At 43.1% G+C, this 26754-nt stretch overlaps 1 pseudogene; it reads right to left on the reverse strand.

Annotated features, from left to right (window-relative positions):
• Positions 1–220: 220 nt before the first annotated feature.
• Positions 221–26754, reverse strand: part of LOC115930548 (cysteine and histidine-rich domain-containing protein 1-like) — a 36777-nt pseudogene continuing 10243 nt past the window's right edge.

Below are 26754 nucleotides of genomic sequence, written 5' to 3' on the forward strand. Positions count from 1 at the left end.
TCCTACCAGTAAGGAGAAATTAATAATCAATCTTATATAACATAAAAGAAAGACGAGAGGCACAAAAAGACAAACTGACTTTGGCTTTTAAGAACCTAATGTTAACCCTGAAATGCCAGATTCAGTAACACAACAACAAAACAAAACAAAAGATTATGGCAGCAAGCCACCACTTCACACGGTATTAAGAATTCTGAAATACAGGATAGCCTTCCTCCCCTCTCCCACTCAATCTGTTATGTCTTCTTTCTGTTTTTCCTGCTTTTTCACTGCAGGCAGTTCAAGGCTTGTCCACTGCATCGGTTCAGCTTTTCTCATAGTGATCTCAATCTTTGTCGCAGTCAAAGTTACGTAACTTTGCTTTATATCAATCACACCCTATAATTTCACATTTTGATCAAATTCCTTCTCTCCTTCAAATACAATGTGCACATTTAACAATGTGCTCTTGCTTCTACTCGACTAAGTTCTGGAAGTGAATTTTTAGCATATGCTTGAAATGGTAAGTCCACCTCCAGTCTGATGCCAGTCATGTCTACATGGAACAACTTTTTTCCCAGCATCCTTTTATTTTTTTATTTATTTCTTTTTTTTTTTTTTGAGACGGAGTTTCACTCTTGTTGCCCAGGCTGGAGTGCAATGATGTGATCTCGGCTCATAGCAACCTCTGCCTCCCGGGTTCAAGTGATTCTCCTGCCTCAGCCTCCCAAGTAGCTGGGATTACAGGTATGCGCCACCACACCCGGCTAATTTTGTATTTTTAGTAGAGACAAGCTTTCTCTGTGTTGGACAGGCTGGGCTCGAGCTCCTGACCTCAGGTGATCTGCCCATCTCATCCTCCCAAAGTGCTGGGATTACAGGCGTGAGCCACGGCACCTGGCCTCCCAGCATCTTTTTAGTCCGCATGTGTTTCCCTGTTGTACAGCCCCTCTTGGGCTAAGAATGTATTAAAATCAGAAGTTTTTCTTCTACAACAGCTCCAGTATTTCATCCCCTCATGGAAAATAGCTTCTCCAGAATGATATACTCAGACTTTTTCTAGACTCTCTAGACCCTGATACGTCTTTGAACACCCTCCATTCTTACATGAGGTGCCAATCTTAATTTCTTCATTGTCTTCTTTCTTATCTTCTTCATTCCCTGACGACAGTTTATCAAGTGCTTGTTTTGGGGAGGCAGATATTTTTAATTCCAAATTTGTCATTGGTTCGTCTGGGCTTGGCCGTTTTATTGCTTCTACTGGCTTAGGGGCTTGAATGATGTGTTCCTGAAATTTGGGTTTCAATTCAGATATTTCCTTCTTCTCAGTAGTCTTGACTTCAGGTTTGACTCGTTCAGGTGGCTTCTCACTATTATGTCTACCTTTTGTACAGCGTACAATGCTTAAGAAATCAGAAAAATCAGTTGTTCTTCTCTTATAGCAAGACCAACCCTTTAAAGCATCGTGAAAGACTGGAACACCTGGGTGGTATGTACAGGCATCATCAGAATTGGTCTCATGATCGAAGTGCTGACCGCAGCCCCAGCTGTAGCCCGCAAGGCCATTTTCTCTTCTCACCGTCGCAGGCAGGCAAGGTCCAAACACCGGGAACGGCAAGAGGATGCGTTAGCCACTCCCGTGTCGCTAGCACCGGTTTGACGACTGAGGCGGTTGCCGGCTTCGGGAAACGACCGCTCTTTCTTTTCTTTTTCTTTTTTTGTTTGTTTGTTTGGTTGTTTGAGATGGAGTCTTACTCTGTTGCCCAGGCTGTAGTGTAGTGGCGCAATCTCGGCTCACTGCAACCTCCATCTCCCTGGTTCAAGCAATTCCCCTACCGCAGCCTCCTGAGTAGCTGGGATTACAGGTGTCCGCCCCCGCGCCCAGCTAAATTTTTTGTATTTTTAGTAGAGACGGGATTTCACCATGTTGGCCAGACTGGTCTTGAACTCCTGAACTCAGGCAATCCACCTGCCTCGGCCTCCCAAAGTGCTGGGATTACAGGCGTGAGCCACGGCGCCAGGCCTCTCTTTTTTATTCAGACTTTTTCTTTGTGTGCTTCAGTCTAGATAGTTTCTTTTTTTTGTTTTTGTTTTGTTTTGTTTTGTTTTTTTGAGACGGAGTCTCGCTGTCCAGGCTGGAGTGCAGTGGCGCGATCTCGGCTCATTGCAGGCTCCGCCTCCCAGGGTTCACGCCATTCTCCTGCCTCAGCCTCCCGAGTAGCTGGGACTACAGGCGCCGGCCACCTCACCCGGCTAATTTTTTGTATTTTTGGTGGAGACGGGGTTTCACCGTGTTAGCCAGGATGGTCTTGATCTCCTGACCTCGTGATCCGCCCGCCTCGGCCTCCCAAAGTGCTGGGATTACAGGCGTAAGCCACCACGCCCGGCCTAGATAGTTTCTTTCATGATTTCTTCTAGTTCACTGACCTTTTGTTCTTCGGTGTCCAATCTCTAATTAAAATTTCCAGTGAATTTTTCATTTCATTTGGTTCCATTGAAATTCCATTGACTTTATGTTGATGGTTTGTATTTCTCTCCTCATATGGTCACGTTTTTATTTAAACTCTTGAGCGCATTCATAATAACTATTTTAAAGTCCTCATTTGATTATTCCATTATCAGTCATTATGGGATGATTTCTATTGATTAATTTTTCTTCTGGTTATGAATCGTATTTTCCTGCTTCTTTGAATGTCCAGTAACTTTTGATTGTGATTATTAATGTCACATTGTTTTGTGACATTTGTGTCTGGATTTTGTTGCCTTTCTTTAAAGAGTATTGAAGTTTATTTTGACAGGCATTAACTTACTTGTGGACCAGCTTAATCCTTTCAAGCTTGTCTTTAGGCTTTGTTAGGTTGGGTCTAGAGTAGCCATCACTTTAGGACTAGTTTATCATAATACTACGGCATGACTGTTCTGGGGTCTGTAATAAATGCCTCAGTGGTTATAGTAAGCAAAATTATTCCACCAAAGATGTTCACATCTGAATCCCCAGAACCTGGGAATATGTTAGGCTACATGACAGAGGGGAATTAAGGTGGCAGCAGCTGGAATTAATGTTGCTAATCAGCATGCCTTAAAACAGGGAACTTATTCTGGGTTATCCAGGGGGGCTCAAGGGGCCTTAAAAGCAGAATAGGGATGCTGAGGAAAGAACCAAAGAGATAGCAGCATGAGAAGGACCTGGCTCAGTGTTGTTGGCTTTGAAGATGAGGGAGGAAGCCATGAGTTAAGGAAAGTAGATGGCCTCTGGAAGGTGAAAAAGGCAAAGAAGTGGATTCTTCCCTACATCCTTCAAAAAGGACAGCACCATGCCGTGATCTTGGCCCAGTGTGACATCTGTGTTAGACTTCTCATCCACAGAACTGTAAGATAATATTTTGTTATTTTAAACCACCATATTTATGGTAAGGTATTACAGTAGCCACAGAAAGCTAATACAATGATCAGTGAGATTTCTCCACACCGACTGGGTTGTCTTCCACATCATCATGAATGCTGAGAATGTTCCAGTTTATAGCTCCCTGGTGGTTCTTTCACTCTGTTTTGTTTCCTTTGTCTCAGGAATTATACTTTTGCTGTCCAATATCTGAAAACAATTGTATCATATAATTTTCCAGTTGTCTAGCTGTTTACAGGTAGGAAGGAAACAAGTAGAACTGGTTATTCCAACATCGCTAGAGGCAGAAATAATACGTTCAGTTTTGCATATTGAGAACCAAACTTATATAGTATGACTGTTAAAAAACTTCCTTCAACACAGAGCTGAAGATTCAACTCAGTTCCACCCTCCTCAATTATAACACTGCCTTCTTTTGGTCTTAGCAGCCACCACTGAAGATAAAAGTAATACCCTGTGTCTTCACAGCAGCCTTCCCTCCGAGTGTGTCTGACTATTAATCTCTTCTTTTAAGGAGGCCAGTTTTACTGGTTTAGGGCACACCACGGTGACCTCATTTAAGCTTAATTACCTCTTTAAAAACTCTGTCTCCCAATATAGTCACATTTTGAGGTATTTGGGGTCTTTGAATGCATGATTTTTGGAGGGACATAATTCAGTCCATAACAGTGCCCTTCCATGCTTAAAGTTACTGTTTCTTTTTGTTTTTGTTTTTATTTTTTTTGAGACAGCGTCTCGCTCTGTCGCCCAGGCTGGAGTCCAGTGCCGCGATCTCAGCTCACTGCAAGCTCCACCTCCCGGGTTCACGCCATTCTCCTGCCTCAGCCTCCGGAGTAGCTGGGACTACAGGCGCCCGCCACCATGCCCGGCTAATTTTTTGTATTTTTAGTAGAGACGGGATTTCACCGTGTTAGGATGGTCTCGATCTCCTGACCTTGTGATCCGCCTGCCTTGGCCTCCTAAAGTGCTGGGATTACAGGCAGGAGCCACCGTGCCCGGCCAAAGTGACTGTTTTAAGAACACTGGGAATCTTTTTTTCCATTTCTGTGGCCCATTGACTGTTCTTCCTCATTTAAGAGCAGCAGCAAATATTGATTAAGAAAAACTTGATTTGGCCTGGCGCAGTGACTCACACCTGTAATCCCAGCACTTTGGGAGGCTAATGCAGGGATCACCTGAGGTCAGGAGTTCAAGACCAGCCTGGTCAACATGGTGAAACCTCATCTCTACCAAAAAATACAAAAATTAGCTGGGCATGGTGGTGTGCACCTGTAACCCAGCTACTCAGGAGGCTGAGGCAGGAGAATCACTTGAACCCAGGAGGCGGAGGTTGCAGTGAGCCAAGATGGCACCACTGCACTCCCTGCTGGGTGACAGAATGAGACTCTGTTTCAAAAAAGGAAAAGAAAAGAAAAACTTGATTTGCTGGACAGGATACCAGGATATGGTCAGGATACAGTTCTTGCCCTCAAGGGGCTTACTTTTTGTGGTGGCATTATATTTTTGATATATAACAATCTTGGCTGTTTTTGTTGTTGTTGTTGTCCTTAGTACTTTCTTCTACCCACTGACCCACAGACAGGTTCTCTGATACCCTGGACTCTCACACAAGCCTCTTTATATTTACATACCTATAAAGGGAGTTGGGGCAGCTGAGCCCCGAACCAATGGAAGGGCCTTATAGTAAAGAATGAGTAAAAATCTCACAGTTAACTGACAATGATATCAAATAAATGAGGATGTCTCCATCAGATGATGACATTAAAGACCAGCTACGCCTCCACAAACCAGAACTTGGGTTCAAATAAAAAACATTAGAAAACCCCCAAACTAACTAGAATTTCTTTTCTGCTATCCCTGTGGCACAAAAACTCAAGAAATAAATTCAGTAAAGAAATGCATTTCTTGCACCTTGAAATCCATACCCACAGTATTGTCTAACTGGGGAGGTAGGACATTTCCATAAAAAGAGAAGCACTGACGCTTTTAGATGCTGAGGGTAAATAAGTTGTGTAGGAGACACTTTCTACAGTAGGTCAAAGCCTGTAGAGATGGAGAGGACATTGAGAATGTGAGTGACCTTCTTGCAATATTAACTGACCATACTGGTTAGGGTAATGCAAAGTATCTCCAAAGCTAGCTGCTAGAACAAACGCCAAATGTCAAAGGCTAACCACAAAAGAAGTTTACTGCTTGCATATGTAACAGTTTGATAGAGGCAATCCTGGTTGCTAGATGGCTTCCTCCACACAGTCGTTCAGGGACCCAGGCAGCTAGATCTCCCCAGAGCAAGGGGAACACTTTAACAACACTATAGGGCAGCGGATCCCAACCTTTTTGGCACCAGGAATTGGTTTTTTGGAAGACAATTTTTCCATGGACTGGGGTCAGGGGATGGTTTTGGGATGATTCAAGCACATTACATTTATTGTGCACTTTATTTCTATTATTATTATATTGCAATACCTAATGAAATAATTATGCAACTTGCCATAATGTAGAATCAGTGGGAGCCCTGAACTTGTTTTCCTGCAACTAGACAGTCCCATCTGGGGGTGATAAAAGATAGTGACAGATCATCAGGCATTAGATTTTCATAAGGAGCATGCAACCTAGATCCCTTGCATGCACAGTTCACAATAGGGTTTGCTTTCCTATGAGAATCTAATGCTGCTGCTGATCAACAGGAGGCGGAGCTCAGGTGGTCCTGTGAGTGACGGAGAGTGGCTGTAAATACAGATGAAGCTTCTCTTGCATGCCCACAGCTGACTTCCTTCTGTGTGGCCTGGTTCCTAACAGGCCATGAACTGGTACTGGTCATGGCCTGGGGGTTGGGGACCCCTAGTATAAGGCATTGCTATGAAAGGAATCATCCTCGTTCGCATTCCCTGAGCACTTCCTGGGGAGCAGGCAATGTGTTGGGGCTCCCCATACAATCCTCACAATAACCCTGTGCTGAGGAGCCAGGTCCCGGAAAGGTTCACACCCAATTTTGGCCAAACCCAGCCAGATTCTTAATCTCTCTGGTCTACATCAGCCTCTGGATTTATGTTGCTTTTACATTCCTGAGACGTGCCAGTTAATTCAAAAACATGTAGAGCAAAAATGAATTTTCTCACAAGACACAAAGGGACAGCAAAGCAGGAAAAATGCTCTAGTAGGTTGCAAAAGACTCCAGCCACGTAAATGGTTTTGCCACATTGCATTAATATGAGCAGTAAATAAGCAGTTTATGGGGGAAAACTGAATACATTAAAATTTATTCATGGAATAAAACAAGAAAAAAACCGCCACTGACTGATGGCCTACTGGCCAGGGTAGTCTGCAATCGGTAGTATGCAAGTCTCCATTTGCTACTCCATCAGAATTCTAACATACCGAGTCTCTCATCATATTAGTGGTGTTCCCAACCAAAGGCCCCTGTTATTCTTGGTGGCCCTGCTGAAACTTGTTCTTAGTATTGTCACCTGGGTGAAGCCTGGGGCCAAAGCCTGTGATGATAACATGAAAGATCAAGCCCTGAGTGCTGAGGGCAGGCACTGCTGTAAACACATGCATCAACCCGTTTCATCTTCATGTTCACCCAATAGGAAGTTTCTGTTATTATCTCCATTTTATTGGCGAGGGAACTAAGACGCTAAGAGACTGAGCAACTTCCTGTGATGGTTACTTGTATGTGTCAGCATGGCTGGGCCAGATGTCCAGATATTCTGGATGTTTCTGTGAGGGTGTTTTCAGATGAGATTTACATTTAAATTGGTATGCTTTAAGTAAGGAAAATTACTCTCCATAATGTGGGGGATGCTCACGCGGTCAGTGGAAGGCCTGAATAGAACACAAAGATGACCTTCCCTGAGCAGGAGAAACTCTGCCTGCGGACAGCCTTTGAACTTCCTCTGCCGCACCTGCTCTTCCTGGTTCACCAGCGGACAGCCTTTGGACTTGAACTGTGTCTCTTTCGTGGGCCTCCATCCTAGCAGCTTCCCCCATCAGACTGTGGAGATTCTAGACATGCCAAACCTCCACCGTGATGTGAGCCAATTACTTAAAATAAATTTCTTCCTACACACACACACACAGACACACACACACAACTTATTGGTTTTGTTTCTCTGGAGAACCCTGATTAATACAGATTTTGGTACTGAGAGTAGATGGTGGTCAATGGTTTGGTTGGATGGTCAGGGGCTTGGAAGGAAAATGATTAAGAAATTGATGGCAAAGAAGTCTAGGAAAGAGTTATGTGGATAGACCTCTAAAGGGGCAAAAAATATGAAGGTATTTGTGTCCCATGTGAGTGCTCACTAAAGGGTGGTTTCAGCAGAGGAGAACTTTAATAATCGAGCAGATAGGCTGACCGGTTCTGTGGATACCAGGCAGCCTCTTTCCCCAGCCACACCTGTCATCGCCCAATGAGCTCATGAACAAAGTTGCCATGGTGGCAGGGATGGAGGTTACGCATGGGCTCAGTAACATGGACTCCCACTCCCCAAGTCCAACCTGGCTATCACCATGGCTGAGTGGCCAATCTGCCAGCAGCAGGAACCAACACTGAATCCCTGCTATGGCACCAATTTTCCAGGTGATCAGCCAGCTACCTGGTGTCAGGCTGATTACATTAAACCTCTTCTACCCTGAAAGGAGCAGCATTTTGTTGTTGCTAGAACAGACACTCTGGATACAGATTTGCCTTCCCCTCGTGCAGGGCTTCTGTAAAAGCTACATTCCACAGACTACAGAATGCTTTCTCCACCATCATGGTATTCCACACAGCATTGCTTCTGATCAAGGAGCTTGCTTCACAAAAAATGAAGTGTGGCAGTGGGCCCATGCCCATGGAATTGGATGGTCTTGCCATGGTCCCCACATTCCTGAAGCAGCTGGCTTGACAGAGGGTGAAATGGCCTTTTGAAGACTTTTAGCACCAGATAGATGGCAGTACCTTGCAGGACGGGGGCAAGGTTCTCCAGAAGGCCGTGTATGCTCTGAATCAGCCTCCAAAATACAGTGCTGTTTCTCCCCATAACCAGGATTAATGTATCCAGAAACCAAGGAGTTGAAAAAGAGTGGTGCCACTCACTATTACCCCTAATAACCCACCAGCGACATTTTTGTTTCCTGTCCCCACAGCTTATACTCTGCTGGCATAGAGGTCTTAGTACCAAAGGCAGGAATGCTTCGATCAGGAAACATAATAATGATTCCATTGACCTGGGAGTTAAGACCGCCACTCAGCTACTTTGGGCTCCTCAGGCCTCTAAACATCAGGCAAGAAGGGAGGGACTGTGCTGGCTGGGGTGATTGATGCTGGCTGCCGAGGCAATTTTGGACTGCCATTCCACAATGGATGTAAGGAACAGTATGTCTGGAGTACAGGAGATCCCTTAAGGCATCTCTTAGTCATGCCCTGTGATTAAAGTCAATGGAAAACTACAACAGCCCACTCCAAACAGGACCACTAATGGCCTAGACCCTTCAAGAATGAAGATTTGGCGCATCCTACCAGGTAAAGAACCACAACAAGCTGAGGTAATTGCTGAGAGAAAAGGGAATATAGGTAGCCATAAATACCAGCTACAGTCAAGTGACCAGTTATAGAGACAGGGACTCTAATTGTCCTGAGTATTTCTTCCTGATTTTGCTATGAATGTGTGTGTTTTCCTCTCTTATCTGCTTATCGTGTAACATAAGCTGTATAGACTTTGTATCATAGTATTTAAGTATTGTTACCTTTCCGTCATATACTTAAGCTACAGGATCTCAAGGTGAAGAAGAAAGATCATTCATGGACTTTGCCTCCTCTTCTGGGGAAAGGGTTAGTGGGTTTTTGGCTGTACACAGGATAGTTCTATCACGTTAGGCAGAGCTATAACCTTATGATTGTCTTTACTTGAAGATTAAGTACAGTTTAGGTAGATGTGTGTGGGAGCCCAGTTGACAGGAGTGGACTTGGGATGGTTAATTTTATGGGTCAATTTGGTGGTCCATGGTGCCCAGATATTTGTTCAAACATTATTCTGGATGTTTCTGTGAGGGTGTTTTTGGATGAGCTTTACTATTAAATCAGTGGACTTTGAGTGAAGCATATTGCCCTCCATATGAGGCTTCTGCAGTTAGTGGAAGGCCTGAATAGAACACAAAGATGACCTCCCCTGAGCAAGAGAAACCCCACCTGCAGACAGCCTTTGAACTTCCTCTGCAGCATCGCTTTTCCTGGTTCACTGGCAGACAGCCTTTGGACTTGAACTGTGACTCTTTCCTGGACCTCCTCCATCAGATTTGGAGATTTTAGATGTGCCAAGCCTCCACCGTGATGTGAACCAATTGTTCTCTCGTGTGTGTGTGAATCCTTTTGGTTCCATGTCTCTGGAGAACCCTGCCTAATACACTTGCCTAAGATTATATAGATGATAAACAGTAGAATTGGCTTTAAATCCTGCAGTTTGGTGCCAGAATCCACACTCTTGATGTATACCATTCTGTTAGCGTTTATCACTGTAATAGGTAATGTCCATTTGAGTCCAATAGTGATAGCTTTTTCCCATGTCTTCATATTAACTGATCATATTGGTTAAGGGGATTCCAAGTGGCTAAGAAGCTAGCTATTAGAATAAAAAACTCCAAATGTCAAAGGCTAATCACAATAGAAGCTTACTTCTTACATATTCGTCAGTTTGATAGAGGTAATCCTGGTTGCTAGGCTACTTCCTCCACACAATCATTCAGGGACTCAGGCTGCTATAGGCTCCGCCTCCTTCAACATGTAGCTTCTAAGATCACCCTGGGCTTTGATTCCACTCTAGCCAGACAGAAGGGGAAAGGAGAATGGTAGATTAGGCATGGAAAGTTTTTATACTTACTACTGCTAAGGAATTTGTTTGTTTGATTTAAAAGGAAAGCAGTTTAAATTGTTTTATTCTGAAATTATTTTGTGTGTATGTGTAGGTATGCATGTAAAGTTTCCAATCTCTCCTTCATTTTATTTCAAACTCCTTAAATTAACAGGGTATAAACAGAGAGGCAGGTGTATTTCTTCAGGAATCAACCAAATTGACTGGAAGAGCTGTTTTACATAGAGGATATTGAGAGAGAAGATTGGAGATAAAGTCGAAGCCAGATTGTGGAAGGCCTTGAAATGCTTGGCCAAAGGGCTTGGACCTTATCCTCTGAGAGATCTCAGGTTCTCTCTCTCTCCTCAACTAACTGCCCTTATTCTCTACACCAGCGAATCACAGCCTACATTCACCACCACGTGACGTGGTAATATTTAACTTGTCCTTTGTTTATTTCCTTTCTTACCCCACACCCATCACCTGGATAAACTGTATGCATCTCAACAGCAAGAACAATGACTTATATTTTTCTCAATGCTGCACAAGCCTAGGAGAGGGTCTCATATGTAATGTTTAAGGACTACATTCTGTTGACATGCAAGAGGTGTATGTCCCTACACCTTCAAACGCCCTACAAATTGTTGAATATAACTATAGCATATTGTTTCCTCCCCAAATCTGGTATATTTTGACTGAAAAATGTGAATAATATCTTGAAGCTTCTAATGCCTTTATAAGCTACCACATTCTGATCAGAGTTCTTGGCAAAATGGCGTAATGAATTATGCTTCCTTGTTTTGAGATCACATCCTCCAACTGTTTTCATATCATAAAGCCAAGTCATCATCACATTTGACATTCTGTTCCTTGAAATTTCTATTATTGGGCTAGGAATGTCTTTCTCAGGCCTCTTTATTTTCTCTTTATTTCGAACACTAGGACTAGCAGAACCGGTTTTTTGACAAAGGAACACAGCCTTAAGGAAAAAAAATCACATTAAGCCAGGTGCAATGGCATGCACCTGTAGTCCCAGCTACTTGGGAGGCTGAGGTGGGAGGATCACTTGAGCCAGGAGTTCAAATACAGCCTGGATGACATAGCAAGACCACATCTCTTTTAAAAAAATCACATCATAAAATGTACTGCATAAGGAACTACACGTCGAGAACAAAACTCTGTTTATCTGACAGTCAGCTAGGATCACTCACTAGCTAAGAAATTCACTCCCACCCACAAGCCTATGACTCAAATTCATGGCTCAGCAAAATTACAAATGACTGTATATCGTGGATCTGGTATTTATAAACAGTCAACACCATACGTGCTGACCATGCGGAAGGCAAGCGTTTATGATATAATAGGTAAATGTGACAATAGCATTGACCTCGTCTAGTTACCAAGCCTGAAACATGTCTGCATGAATACATATGCATACACATGTGAGTTTGGAGATATATATATTTTCACGTTCTCTATGATTACCTAAGACATTATCTCAGAATAGTGGCTTACAACAACTACAATCATTTCTTCTCGTGTCACACAGTTCTAGAAGTTGACTGAGTTCAGCTAGGTGGTTCTCGCTCTGGGACTGGCCATGGTTGCAGTCAACATGTAGGGAGAACTAGAATTTTTTTTTTTTTTTATTCCTGAAATGGAATTTCACTCTTGTTGCCCAGTCTGAAGTGCAGTGGTGTGATCTCGGCTCACTGCAACCTCCGCCTCCCAGGTTCAGGCAATTCTCCTGCCTCAGCCTCCCGAGTAGCTGGGATTATAGGCTTGCGCCACCACGTCTGGCTAATTTTTTGTATTTTTAGTAGAGACAGGGTTTCTTCATGTTGGCCAGGATGGTCTCAAACTCCTGACCTCGTGATCCACCTGTCTTGGTCTCCCAAAGTGCTGGGATCACAGGCATGAGCCACTGCACCCAGCTGCCAGAATCATTTTAAAGGCCTCTTCATACACCTGTCTGGGGCCTGGACTGGGAAGACCCAAACAGTTGCAGGCTAGAGCTTGAAGACAGGCGGCTCCTTGGGCATCTCTCTCTATTTCTATTTGGTCTCTCCATTTGGTTGTTCCACTACGGTGGCTTCAGGGTAGCTGGACACTTACACAGTGGCTGGTGACTCAGGGCTCCAAAGGCATGTGTCCCAGGAGAGAGACATGCTATGCTCTAACATAATCACGTGCTTCCCATCACCTTTGCTGTCTGCCGCTGATTAGAAGCACATCACAGGTCCCACCCACCCTTATGGGGAAGAGCATGACACAAGCTGTGAATACGAAGAGGCAGGGATCATGGCGGCCTCCTTAAAGTCTATCTGCCACACTTAGTAGAATTTAGCAATGTTGCCCCAGGTCACGTAGCTAGTGAGCAGCACAAACAGGATTTGACCCCACGCAGTCTCACTCCAGAGTCCCCATTCTCGAATAGTACCCTATAGGGCCACTCAGTGTGAGTGACTATTTTTCAATAGTTCTCATTTTCATTTTAAATGAATACATTCTCCTCTGTGTCCTCAGTAAGAGACTACACTACTCCCGCCACACTGGCAGAATCATGCTTCTGGGTCTACAGAGCTGAAGACCAGACTCTGACACATGGCGACTTCATGCAGGTAATGCCATACCCATCAACAAAGTTCCCTGCTGGCACCTGTTCCATGATCGTCCCCTCGAGTCACAAGAATATACCTAACATATTTGTACAAACTGAAAAAGAGATCTTGTCAGAAGACTATGCATTTCTTTAGAACATCATCAGGCCAGAAGCCCATGGGCAGGAACAAATGGGTAGTGGAAAAATGGAAAACAAGTGGGAGAAAGTTCTGTAGATGCTGGGACTTCAGCTTTGGAAAGGCCCCTGGCCACAGCTGATTTTCTGCAATGCAACCGGCTGAAAAAATACATCTCTGCAAAAATAAAGAAAAGCCTAACCGAGTGCAGCCGCCATCCTCCCAGTAATGAGATTTGGAGGATTACTGCTGAGATGAATGGAAGATATCGTATGGTCACTGCTAGAAATATTTGCCATCCCGGTCTAACTACGTGAGTAGACACTAGGGTTCTTAGCAGACCTACGTATGTTTGATTTTAATTAAAATGTGCTGAATGAACTGTTAGCAGCACTGAAATAATGAAGAAAAGCAACGTAAGACAAATCGGCTAATTGACAACTCCAAACATTCTATTTTATACCCTTCAGTTATGTTTATGGAGGTTTCCAATATGTTCTAGCTGAAATAATCATTACACAAACACAGTTACATAATAATCTAAGGGGTAGATGAAAATATAAATAACTGCAGCAGCAAAAACCACAAATGGGTCAAAGGATTACAAATTCATTTTCTCAGTCTTTATTCGAAAACAATTTAGTGAGTGCTTATTGGTTATTATGTGCCAGGCACTCATGGGCTAATGCCTATGATGAAATCATCCTAGTGTTTCCAAATATACACTTTTGTTTAAGATAGCATGTTCAATGAGTACCAGGGTGCTGTGTAGAGTATATCTCCAACCACATGATGAAACAAAACAGCAAGCGACTCTTGAAAGGGAGAGACCATCATTTTAAGTCATTTCAAAAGCTAGCTCATATGAAGGCAGAGACTCTGGCCAAGATCTTAACAAATTACATTTTATTCAGTGCACAAGAAATTAGCACAGCTGCCTGAAGGAAAATATGTCCTGGGATTGTGTACACAGTGCAAGGCCAAAGGGCAGCCATATTCCAAGTAGACCATAAACAGGAAGTTTATTGGAGGCCTTTCCAAAGAACGTGACCAAATTTCAGCCGTGAGATAACCAGAATTCCAGCCAAAATTGGGAGTGATGGAAACTGTCAAATGTCTTTCGATCTTTTGTGGAGATAAATCCCTTGGCTGTGCAGTCTCTGATGAATGAAGGAGAATAATTCAGAGTCACTGAAGACCCTTGCTCTTAACTGGAGAGGCAGGATATCAACGAGGTAAGTGAACGCCAATGCATTTAGAGTTTATTTACAACTAAACTGCTAAAGACTCAACTCATCCATATTCAATTAGAGAAAGTTGTGGTTCATCCAAGACAAGACGTGAGGCAAAATTTGGGGCGAGGGTGACATCATCTGAAAGGGCTGGAAATAAAGTGTAAATTTGAGTATCATCTGTATATAAGTGATAATTAAAGCTGTGCAACTCAACATGTGCGAAGAGAGAAGGTCAATAAAAATGAAGAACAACAGGGTCCCAAACCACATGTTACTTCTAAAATGAAGATTTATTTTTTTTAAGGTGGTGGGGGCGAGCTTTTCTTTCCTGCTGCATAATCTCAAAACAGATACAGATCACCTGCAAGGAAGACTCATTTCTGCAGAAAGTCACTGAATTACTTGAACATTGAGCTAAGGAGAGGGGCTTTTCTGTGTGATCTATACTGCAAGGAAGTAAGAAGTCATTCCATTTAGTTTGGGGAAGACCTCCCCAACCCCCTAAAATAGATCACTTTAGTAAATAATATCTAAGAGAACCACCAATTCAAGCTGATACTTGATTGTCCTTTTCAAGTCTGGTGTTAAATTTGGGCAGGAAACACAAGTTGCTTTTATCTGGGTGCTCGATAATTTCATTCATGCAGTGAAGAAATAGATTCTTTATTCTCAGCTGTGTTTGAACACTTTAACAATGGGATAACTGAAGTAAGATGCAGCTTAAATCAAATGAAATGGAGACTTGCCCACAAGGACTTATTCATTATAAAAAAGGGCAGCTCTTGTCCTAATCGTTCCTCTAGAGATCTATGACTTAGGGCTCTTTTTATTTTTGACTACCAGCTACCTTTCCAAATCATGGAAGCTTTCTAAAAATACCAAGTTCCTCAGTAGCTGGAGCTGAGCAGGGAGTGAGCCTAACCATAAATGATGGGTGTTACCGGTTTAAATTGTTTCCCTCTCAAAAATCATGTGTTGAAATTCTAACCCCCAGTGCCTCAGAAGGCGACCATATTTGGAGACAGTGTCATTAGAGAGGCAATTAAGTTAAAATGGGGTCACAAGGATGGACCCTCATGCAATATGGCTGGTGTCTGTATAAAAAGAGGAAATTAGAACAGACATGTACAGAGGAAGGACCATATGCAGACACAGGGATATGACGGCCATCTACAAGCCAAAGAGGGAGGTCTCAGAAGAAGCCAATCCTGCCAACATCTTGAACTCAGACTTCCATCCTACAGAATTGGGAGGAAGTACATTTCTGTTGTTGAAGCCACCCAATCTACAGTACTTTGTTATGGCCACCCCAGAAAACTAACACGATGGGGCAAAAGGAGTAGAGCCAGGGCCGGGCGTGGTAGCTCACGCCTGTAATCCCAGCACTTTGGGAGGCTGACGTGGGCGGATAACCTGAGGTCAGGAGTTCGGGACCAGCCTGACCAACATAGTGAGATCCCATCTCTAATGAAAATACAAAAAGTTAGCCAGGCACGTTGGCGCGCACTTGTAATCCCAGCTACTTGGGAGCCTGAGGCAGGAGAATCGCTTGAACCTGGGAGGTGGAGGTTGCAGTGAGCCAAGATGGCGCCACTGAACTCCAGCCTGGGCAACAGAATGAGACTCTGTCTCAAAAAAGAAAAAGAAAAGAAATAGAGCCAGGCCGAGCACAGTGGCTCACACCTGTATAATATTCTGTGTATTTTTTTTTGGGGGGGTATATCTTAAATTTGTAAAGAGTTTCTAAAAGCAGAAAGAATGGTCAATTCATCCATTCCTGGAGATACTTTATTTAAATTTGCTTTTGAGTGAAGTCAAACCATGAATGAAGGAGCTGCAAAGTGGGACTTCATTTCACCCTGATCTCCCTAGAAAGGCCTTGTTCCTTCTTGCTGCATTTGAGTTTATGCAACTGTGGGCGCAATTTAGGGATCAGCCCTATGAGCCCCTCTTTGCATTTGTTAGAGGAAAGTGGTTAATGATCTTGTCTACTACTTCATACAATTTTTCCCTTACTAGGCCTCATTATTCTGAAGATACTTTTTATAACAGACAAAAATCCTTTTAGAATAAGGAGGAGCATAAATAAATACATGATTATTATATCAAATGCAATAACTATCTCTGCTGGTGGATAACAGGCTCATGCCTCTAGAAGGATGAAAGCAACTTTTACTGAACTCCTACGGTGAGACAAGCCTTCTGCTACAGGCTTTAGACAATTGTCTGCTGAATTTTAATTTTCACAATCTTATGAAGCAGATTATGAGAAAATGTAGGTAACTTGTCTAAAGTCACATTGTAAATGACCAAACCAGAAAACCACAGTATTTTATGATCATACAAAGAATGGAAGAGGGGAAGGAGAAAAGCTTATGTTAATTTGTTGAGAACCTACTTCCAGTGAACCAAGTATTTTTCATCCCAATTTAGAAATGAGGAAACTAAAGCTCAGAGGAATACATAAATGTATAAATATATGTAATATATATATTAAAAATACGTTATATATAATATATATTTGCTCAAGGTGACATAATAGATGAATATATTAGGTAGGTCTATTTCTAGAATGAGAGGAGACATTTAAGACAAGGAGATTCCATGGAAAATACATAAGCTGGCTCTATTTCTTTTTTTTTATTTTACTTTTTTAGAAACAGGGTCTTACTCTGTCACCCAGACTGGAGTGCAGTGTCACAATCATGGTTCCCTGCAGCCTCAACCTCCCCAGGCTCAGGTGATCCTCCCATCTCAGTCTCCCAAGTATCTGGGATTACAGACAGATGCCACCATACCCAGATAATTTTTGTATTTTTTGTAGAGATGTGGTTTCGCCATGTTGCCCAGGCTGGTCTTGAACTTCTGGGTTCAAGGGATCCACCCACTTTGGCCTCCCAAAGTGCTGGGATTACAGGTGTTAGTCCCCGCCCCCACCCTGTGCTCAGCCAATTCCAGGGCATTTAAATGTTTACCCACATATAGAAGGGATTTCTGTAGGTCTGTGGGTGTGTTCCATGCCTCTAAGTTGTAGGTGGTATCATATGGTATGCACCATTATGCCTCATGCACATTCAACTCAATATTGCTTTCTGAGATGGAGACACTTTGTTATTCATGGATCTTACTCATTCCTTGTAGGGGCAGGGTTATGGGCTAAATTGTGTTCCCCTCAAAATTTGTATGTTGAAGTCACAATCTCCTAGTACCTCAGAATGTGACTGTATTTGGAGACAGTGTCTTTAAATAGACAATTAGGTTAAAATGAGATCACTAGGGTGAGCTGTAATCCAATATGACTGCTGTCCTTATAAGAAGGGGCGATTAGGACACAGACACAAAGAAAAGCCATGTGAAGGCTAACAAAAACAAGCAACAGGGAAAGGACTCCCTATTCAATAAATGGTGCTGGGATAACTGGATAGCCATATGCAGAAGATTGAAGTTGGACCCTTACCTTTCACCGTATAAAAAATTAACTCAAAATGGATTAAAGATTTAAATGTAAGACCTCAAACCATAAAAATCCTAGAAGGCAACCTAGGAAATACTCTTCTTGATATCAGCCTTGGCAAAGAATTTTTGGCTAATTCCCCAAAAGCAATTGCAACAAAAACAAAAATAGACAAGTGGGACCCAATTAAATTAAAGCACTTCTGCACAACAAAAGACACTATTAACAGAGTAAACAGACGAGCTACAGAATGGGGGAAGATATTTGCAAATCATGCATCCAACCAAGGCCTAATATCCAGAATCTATAGGGAACTCAAACAAATCAACAAGGAAAAAATAAATAACCCCATGTATTAGTCCATTTTCACGTGGCTATGAAGAAGTACCCAAGAGTGGGTAATTTATAAAGGAAAGAGGTTTAGTTGACTCACAGTTTCACATGGCTGAGGAGGCCTCAGGAAACTTACAATCATGGAGGAAGGGGAAGCAAACATGTCCTTCTTCACATGGCAGCATCAAGAAGTGCTGAGCAAAAGGGGGAAAGGCCCTTATAAAACCATCAGATCTCATGAGAACTCACTATCAAAAGAACAGCATGTGGATATCTGCCCCCATGATTCAATTACCTCCCACCAAGTCCCTCCCACAACACATAGGGATTATGGTAACTACAAGTCAAGGTAAGATTTGGGTGGGGATACAAAGCCAAACCGTATCATTCCACCCATGCCCCCCACCCACATCCCATGTCCTCACATTTCAAAACACAATCATGCCCTTCTAATAGTCCCCCAAAGTCTTAACTCATTCCAGCATTAACCCAAAAGTCCAAGTCCAAAGTCTCATCTGAGACAAGGCAAGTCCCTTCAGCCTAGGAGTCTGTAAAATCAAAAGCAGGTTAGTTACTTCCTAGATACAATGGAGGTACAGGCATTGGGTCAATACACCCATTCCAAATGGGAGAAATTAGCCAAAACAAAGGTGCTACAGGCTCCATGCAAGTCCAAAATCCAGCAGAGCAGACAAATCTTTAAGCGCTGAAATAATCTCCTTTCACTCCATGTCTCGCATCCAGGTCATGCTGATGCAAGAGGTGAGCTCCCATGGCCTTGGGCAGCTCTGCCTCTGTGGCTTTGCAGGGTACAGGCTCCCTCTCAGCTGCTTTCACAGGCTGGCATTGAGTGTCTGAGGCTTTTCCAGGTGCACAGTGCAAGCTGTAGGTGGATCTACCACTCTGGAGTCTGGAGGATGGTGACCTCCTTCTCATAGCCCCACTAGGCAGTGCTCCAGTGGGGACTCTGTGTAGGGGCTCCCACCCCACATTTCCCTTCTGCACTGCCCTCACAGAGGTTCTCCATGAGGCTCCATCCCTGCAGCAAACTTTTGCCTGGACATCCAGGCTTTTCCATACATCCTCTGAAATCTAGGCAGAGGTTCCGAAACCTTGATTCTTGTCCTCCATGTACCGGCAGGACCAACACCATTTGGAAGCTGCCAAGGCTTGAGGCTTGCACTCTGAAGCAATGGCCTGAACTGTACCTTGGCCCCTTTTAGCCATGGCTGGAACTGAAGCAGCTGGGATGCAGAACACCATGTCTCAAGGCTGCACAGAGCAGGAGGGCCCTGGGCCCGGGTCCAGGAAACCATTCTTCCCTCCTAGGCCTCCAGGACATTGATGGGGGCACTGCCAGTGTCTCTGACATGCCCTGGAGACATTTTCCCCATCGTTTTGGTGATTAACATTTGGCTTCTTGTTATTAGGCAAATTTCTGCAGCAGGCTTGAATTTCTCCCCAGAAAATGTGTTTTTCTTTTCTATCACATCATCGGGCTGCAAATTTTCCAAACTTTTATGCTCTGCTTCCTCTTGAATGCTTTGCAGCTTAGAAAATTCTCCCTCCAGATACCCTAAATCATCTCTCTCAAGTTCAAAGTTCCACAGAACTCTAGGGCAGGGGCAAAATGTGCCAGTCTCTTTGCATAGAAAGAGTGACCTTTACTCCAGTTCCCAACAAGTTCTTCATCTCCATCTGAGACCACCTCAGCATGGACTTTATTGTCCATATCACTATCAGCATTTTAGTCAAAGCCATTCAACAAGTCTCCAGGAAGTTCTAGAGTTTCCCACATCTTCCTGTCTTCTGAGCCCTCCAAGTCTCTAGGAAGTTCCAAACTTTCCCACATCTTCCTGTCTTCTTCTGAGCCCTTCAAACTGTTCCAACCTCTGTCTGTTACCCAGTTCCAAAGTAGCTTCTACATTTTCAGGTATCTTTACAGCATCACCCCACTCTCAGTGTTACCAGTTTACTTATGCAAATTAAAATTTAAAAATGGGCAGAGGACATGAACAGACACTTCTTGAAAGAAGACATACAGTTGGCCAACAAGCATATGAAAGATGCTCAACATCACTAATCATCAGAGAAATGCAAATCAAAACCAAAATGAGATACCATCTCACACCAGTCAGGATGGCTATTGTTAAAAAGTCCAAAAACAACAGATGCTGGCAAGGCTGCAGAGAAAAAGAAATGCTTATATGCTGTTAGTGAGAATGCAAATTAGTCCAGCCACTATGCAAAGCAGTCTGGAGATTTCTCAGATAACTTAAAACAGAGCTGCCATTTAACCCAGCAATCCCATTATATACTGGGTATATACCCAAAGGAAAATAAATCATTCTACCAGAAAGACACATGTACTTGTATGTTCATCACTGTTCTATTCACAATAGCAAAGACATGGAATCAACCCAGTGCCCATCAGCGGTAGACCGGATAAAGAAAATGTGGTATACGTATACACCATGGAATACTACGCAGCCATAAAAAGAATGATATCATGTCCTTTGCAGCCATATGGATGCAGTTGAAGGCCGTAATCCTAAGGGAATTACACAAGAACAGAAAACCAAATACTGCATGTTCTCACTTATAAGTGGATGCTAAACACTGAGCACCTATGGATATATATATGGGAAGAATAGACCCTGTGGACTACTAGAGGGGGCAGGGAGAGAGGGGCCAGGAATTGAAAAACTACCTATCAGGTACTGTGGTCACTATATGGGTGATGGGATCTGTACCCCAAGTCTCAGCATCACGCAATATTCCCAAGTAACAAAGCTGCACATGTACCTCTGTGTCTAAAATAAAAGTTGATTTTTTTTTTTGAAAAGGCCATGTGAAGACATAGGGAGAAGACAGCCATCTCCACCCCAAGGAAAGGGGCCTCCGAGGAAAGTAGCCCTGCTGACACCTTGACCACAGACTGCTAGATTCCAAAACAGTGAGAAAAGAAACTTCTGTTGTTTGAGCCACTCAGTCTGTGGTACTTGGTCATAGCAGCCCGAACAAATTAACACAGGCAGCAAAGTATTCTACAGACCACAAACACCACAGTATTTTAGCCAGTCTCATGGTGGACATTTAGATTGAAACTAAACAGAAATACACATCCTTGGACAGCGCTCTTGTGAGCACCTGTGGGAGTAAATACGTAGAAATGAAATTGCTGTTACAGGGGACGCATGTTTACAAATTTACAAAATGCTGCTAAATTGTTCTCTCAAATATCTCTGTTGATTCACACTCCCAACAACAGTGAATGAGGGCACCATTTCTCTCACAGCTTAGCCAACATTTGATATTCTCAGGCTCAAGATTTCTGCCAATGTGATTGGTCAAAAAAAAACCATATTGTTTTAACTGCACTTTCCTAAGTTTGCATGAAGTTGAATATTTTTTAATATACACATTGCCTGTTCTTATTTCCCCTTCTATACATTCTCAGTTCATATTTTTGGTCTGTTTTTCCTTTGGGGTTGTATGGCTTTTTCCACGTGATTTGTAGGGATCACATACGTTCTAGCTCACAATTCTCTGTCTGCTAGATCTTCTGCAAATACCTTCTCCAAGGCCCCCACTTGTTTTTCAATCTAGTTCATGGTGTGTTTTTGACAAAAGGTTTTAAATCAGGTATAATCAGATAGATCTCTGTTTATAGTTTGTATTTTTTGTATTGTCTTAAAGAAAATACTTTCTGGCTGGGTGTGATTACTTACACCTGTAATTCCTGGAGGCTGAAGCAGGTGGATCACTTAAGGCCAGGAGTTCGAGACCAGCCTGCCCAACAAAGTGAAAACCCGTCTCCTCTAAAAATAGAAAAAAAATAGCCAGGCATGGTGGCACATGCCTGTAATCCCAGCTACTTGGGAGACTTGAGGCATGAGAATCACTTGAACCCAGGATTTGGAGATTGTAGTGAGGCGAGATCATGCCACTGCACTCCAGCCTGGGCAACAGAGTGAGACTCTATATCAAAAAAAAAGAAAAGAAAAGAAAAAACGTTTTCTCTCCAAAATTCAAAAAGGTATTCTCTTATAATTTCTTCTGACAGTTTCAGTGTATTTTCCCCACGTTCCAGTCTTTAGTACCTCTTTAATGTATTTCAGTGGTGGCAATAGGTAGGAATTTTATTTTCTTTACGATTTTTTTCTTTTCTCTTTCATTTGAGAGTGAATTGTCCCAATGCCACTTACTGAAATATCAAATGTTTACTCCAGTCATTAAAAATATATATTCAGCAAAGCACCCACAGACCATCGCATTTTGAGTAGTGTAATTTCCTGATAAATCCTCCATAATGTATTAGGAGAAAAATGTACCCCTAGGTAAGTAAATAAGCTGATCTAAATGGGTATTTGGCTATGAGCCAAGCAAATGCTAGACATTGTCTGCCAAAAAATGGTTTTGATATTGGAAGAGTTGATGTTAAGCCCTTCTTCCTGACAGTCATTGGATAGTGGGGCCAGGTGTCTTTTGAGGCCACTCTGAGTTCGTAATGATTAAACCATGTCCACGACATTTAGGAGAAGACTTGTCCTTCCATTGTCCCCACCAAGGGAATGTGCTTCCTGCCCAGCACAGCAGTGGCCCCTGCACAGAAATCTCTGGAATGACGTGCTAAAGCCAGACAGAGCGTTGTCTCCGGAGGATGGAAACGGGGTGTTTGTGAGGAGGGTAATTTTTCACTGAATTCCTTTTCTATCTCTCTTAACTTTGTTGACCATATGCATATACAATTGATTCAAAATAATAACTTTTTTTAAAAGCCAAAAAAAAAAAAAACCCTGCCAAGTATGTCACTAAGACACTAAGGAAAATCAAGAAAAAATACATTCCTGTGGCAGTCTGCTAAAAACAAACAACAACAAAAAAACAACGACAAAAAAACAGATATATGAGAACTTCTTTTGCAGGGGTAATTAAACTGGAAATTATGTTCCATCTTGTTTGAATAATTTAGAGAATTGTTTTTCATATATTCCTTAGTCACAAGACACTTTGTTCAAGCTAGATCTTCCTCAAAGACCAACATATAAAATAGATGAAAGTACTCCTGTTTAAAAATGGGGATCCCCATCAGCGGCCTTTCAGGCAGCTCTGTGGGGGTCCCCAGGGCTCTTCTGAGTACATTGAGAAACTTCCTTTAAAGTCAATGTGTTTGAGACTTAGATATATAATTATCTTTTGCACCTTCTTCATGTAGTAATACTACACCCCACTTTAAAATTTACAGCATTGTGTATTTGCTTATGCTGTAAACATTGCTTGAGCACCTACTGTTTGCCAGACCCTAGAATAGACAGGAGGAGGAGGTGACTTAAACGTGGTAAGGTCTGAACAAAAGGTTGAAGTGTGAATAGAAAACAACCAGGAGGGCGTTCCAGGTCCAGTAGACTGCAGGGGAAAGCTGGAAAGCTGGGAGGAAGCAGCCTGGCAGATCGGGAAGATGGGGGTGGGTGCACTCAGTGTGCATAGATGCACGGGGCATCTGTTGGTCCTAGCAGGTGCTGAAACTGGAGAGGGACGGAGCAATAAGTTATTACTGCCTGGTGGATCTTTCTAAGTTTGGACTTGGCAGGCCATGAGGAAGCGATTGAAGGGTCTTAGACAGGAGATTGACACAGTCATATTTGTGCTTTGGAATGATTGCTCTGACCTAAGTGAGCATTGCAAGGGGACATGATTAAGGCAGTGAGACTGGGTAGGGAGGTCTTCGCAGCCACCCAGGGAGGAGATGATGATGGACAGACTTGAAGTCCTGGCAGAGATAGAGCAGAGGGGGTGACTAAGACGGAATTAACTGGATGTTGGTGGGAGGCAGAAAAGGGATGTGTCTAGGAAATTTCTGGAGTTTGGGCTGTATAACTGAGTGGGGTTGGATAACTGGGGCCATTCAACAAAGCAAGGAAGACGGGAGAAGGGATTTGGGCAATAGATGATGAGCTTCATTTGGGGGAAGGTTTTGATTGAAGTACCTGTAAGACATGAGGTGGAAATGTCCAGTAGGCAATCAGATAGCCGATCTGGGATGGAGGTGAAGGCCTGAGGTCATCCTCAGTGAGCTGATAACAGTAGTCAAGAAGATACTTGAAACCCCCAGGAGAATGTGAGCAATGAGAGAGGAGAGGCCCACGCAGGCAGATCTGGGATGGAGAGGAGAGGCCCACGCAAGCAGCGGATGGTTCGCGTGAAGCCGGCTAAGATGGCTGAGCAGTGAGGAAGGAAGAGAGGGAGAGTGGGGATCAAAGAAACCAAGGAGGGAATTTGAGGATAGGAGGAATTATCAGCAGGCTCAAACCCTGCACAGAGAAGAAGCTTAGGGACTGGAGAACTCACTGGACATAGCAACTAGCAGCTCACTAGAGAGAATGAGGAAAGGCAGTTCCCAGAGACGTGGGCAGCGGGGAAGCCATACAGCAGGGCTCGGGGAGTGAATGGGCAGGGAGAAACTGGGGAAAAGTCGGGTATGACCACTCTCCAAAAACGGCGATGATGAAGGAAGTGTCAGCTACCTCCAGGTGGGCCTGCTTCAGTCCTCTGATGAGCAACACAGAATGACTGGACCCGTGCCTCTCAATTCCAGCTGCGCTTCTAATTCCAACCGCACAATAGAAGCACCTGGGGAATTTTTTAAAATAAAAAAGTACCAAAGCCGGGGCCACAGATTTAATTGGCCTGGGGCGGGGCCTGGGCAAGGGTATATTTTTAAAGCTCCACAGGAAAGTCTAATGTGCTGCCACCATTAGGACCATGGCTCCAGTTATTCCCTATTTTGAGCAACAAAGGATTGAATGAGCTTGCTTGGGGAGAAGTCAGAGGTGGTCCTCTGACATTGATCTGTCTTGTCGGGACACAAAGGAGAGGTTCGTGAAAGAAAGAGTCCCGCACATTTAAGTGTGTCTGTGTGGACCCAATTCTTTTCAGTAGAGTTAGGCCCTGAAATTAGGGGAGCACCAAAAATGTGTTCTCCATTGCTGGAGAGTAGGATTTCACTGGGCTTTTCTAGAACATATGAGACCTGTCCCCCAAATCATTCTGAGTCTATACTTGCCAAACCTCCTTTTGATTAATAATTAAACTCTACCTGGTGATTTTTAAAATCATACCTGTTTTCCATAATTTCCAAGAAATACATGCATAGGATGAAAAGATAAAATGCTACAGAAGTAACCTTCTACCTCCACATCGCCTCCACCTGCAGCTGCTTCCCAACGCCAACCGCTTGACTGCTTCTGTTTTTGTTTTTCCTGGTGGTTACCTCCATAACCTTAAATCATATGCTTACTCTTCTTCTTCATAATTTACCAATAGTATACATGATCTACCTATTTTGAAAGCTAAACATCTACTAACTCTGCCTCCACTTTCACTTCTCCCTTCCAAAGTTTGGTGGTTTTAGTATTATTTTTAATCCTTCCATTGGTTACTTACATAATTTTAAGTGATATACTTAAAATTCCAGTTCTCACTCCATGAACTTACCTTATTTATTTATTTTGAGACAGGACCTCATTCTGTCACCCAGGCTGGAGTGCAGTGGCGTGAACATGGATCACGGCAGCCTTGAACTCCTGGGCACCAGCAATGCTCCTGCCTCAGCCTCCCAAGTAGCTGGGATTACAGGCACGTGTCAACACACCTGGCTAATTTTTAATTTTTTCTTTTTTGGAGAGATAGGATCTTGCTATGTTACCCAGGCTGGTCTCAGACTCTTGGCCTCAAGTGGTCTTCCTGCCCCAGCCTCCCAAAGTGCTGGGATTTCAGGCATAATCCACCACGTTTGGCCTCATTCCATGAACTTTCAACAATATTTCTTAACTCCACACAGTATGAGATGGAGATACCAGCTCCGCCACTTTCCCCTTTCAACTTCTTCCAGCTTGATCTTTGTTTTTCCATTGTTCTGATTGGTAACATTACATTCTGTTCTGCAACCATGATGAGTCCTCTGTGCTTGGTCTATGGGTTAATTCTGCTAGTTCGAAGCCAATGAACTGCATTAACATTATTGTGAGCGGGTAAATATTGTTCCCTGGAGAGCCAAGGACTGCGTTAGGATCACACTTCTTCCTCTTGCATTCAATGTCATCACCTTTTGGGTGACTCAAAGGAGTATGTTCCCAGGAGCACAGCCAAATTGATTTTCTTTTATTATATCCCTGCAGTTACTCAAAATTACGATTCATTTTATTTTGCCTCTATTTGGACCATGATTTTCTTGTAGCTTTTTGAGTTCTTCCTAGACTTTTTTTTCTGTAGAAAGAAGAAACATATTTTGTCCTTGCCACATCACGAATATTTTCTAGCTTCTTACTCCTTCCATCTGAAGCATCGAATACCTTCAGTTTTTCTTCTTACAGAGAGATTTATTGGACCATGCTGACTTCCTGCCTTTAATTTGGACTTAATGACTTTTAGACCTCTACACAGCTACCATCTTTCCCCTGTGTTGATACTGGGAAATGAATATTAGAGATAACTAACACAAACTTTTTTTCCATCAACTTTTATCTTAAGTTCCGGGCTACATGTGCAGGATGTGCAGGTTTGTTACATAGGTAAACATGTGCCACGGTGGTTTGCTGCACAGATCAACCCAATACCTAGCTAATGGATGCTAGGTATTAAGCCCAGCATCCATTAGCTATTCTTCCTGATGCTCTCCCTTCCCCCACTGTCCCCACACAGGCCCCAGTGTGTGTTGTTCCCCACCACGTGTCCATGTGTTCTCATCATTCAGCTCGCACTTATAAGTGAGAACATGTAG

Source organism: Gorilla gorilla, chromosome 15 (genome assembly GCF_029281585.2).
Source record: "Gorilla gorilla gorilla isolate KB3781 chromosome 15, NHGRI_mGorGor1-v2.1_pri, whole genome shotgun sequence".
Classification (NCBI taxonomy): domain Eukaryota; kingdom Metazoa; phylum Chordata; class Mammalia; order Primates; family Hominidae; genus Gorilla; species Gorilla gorilla.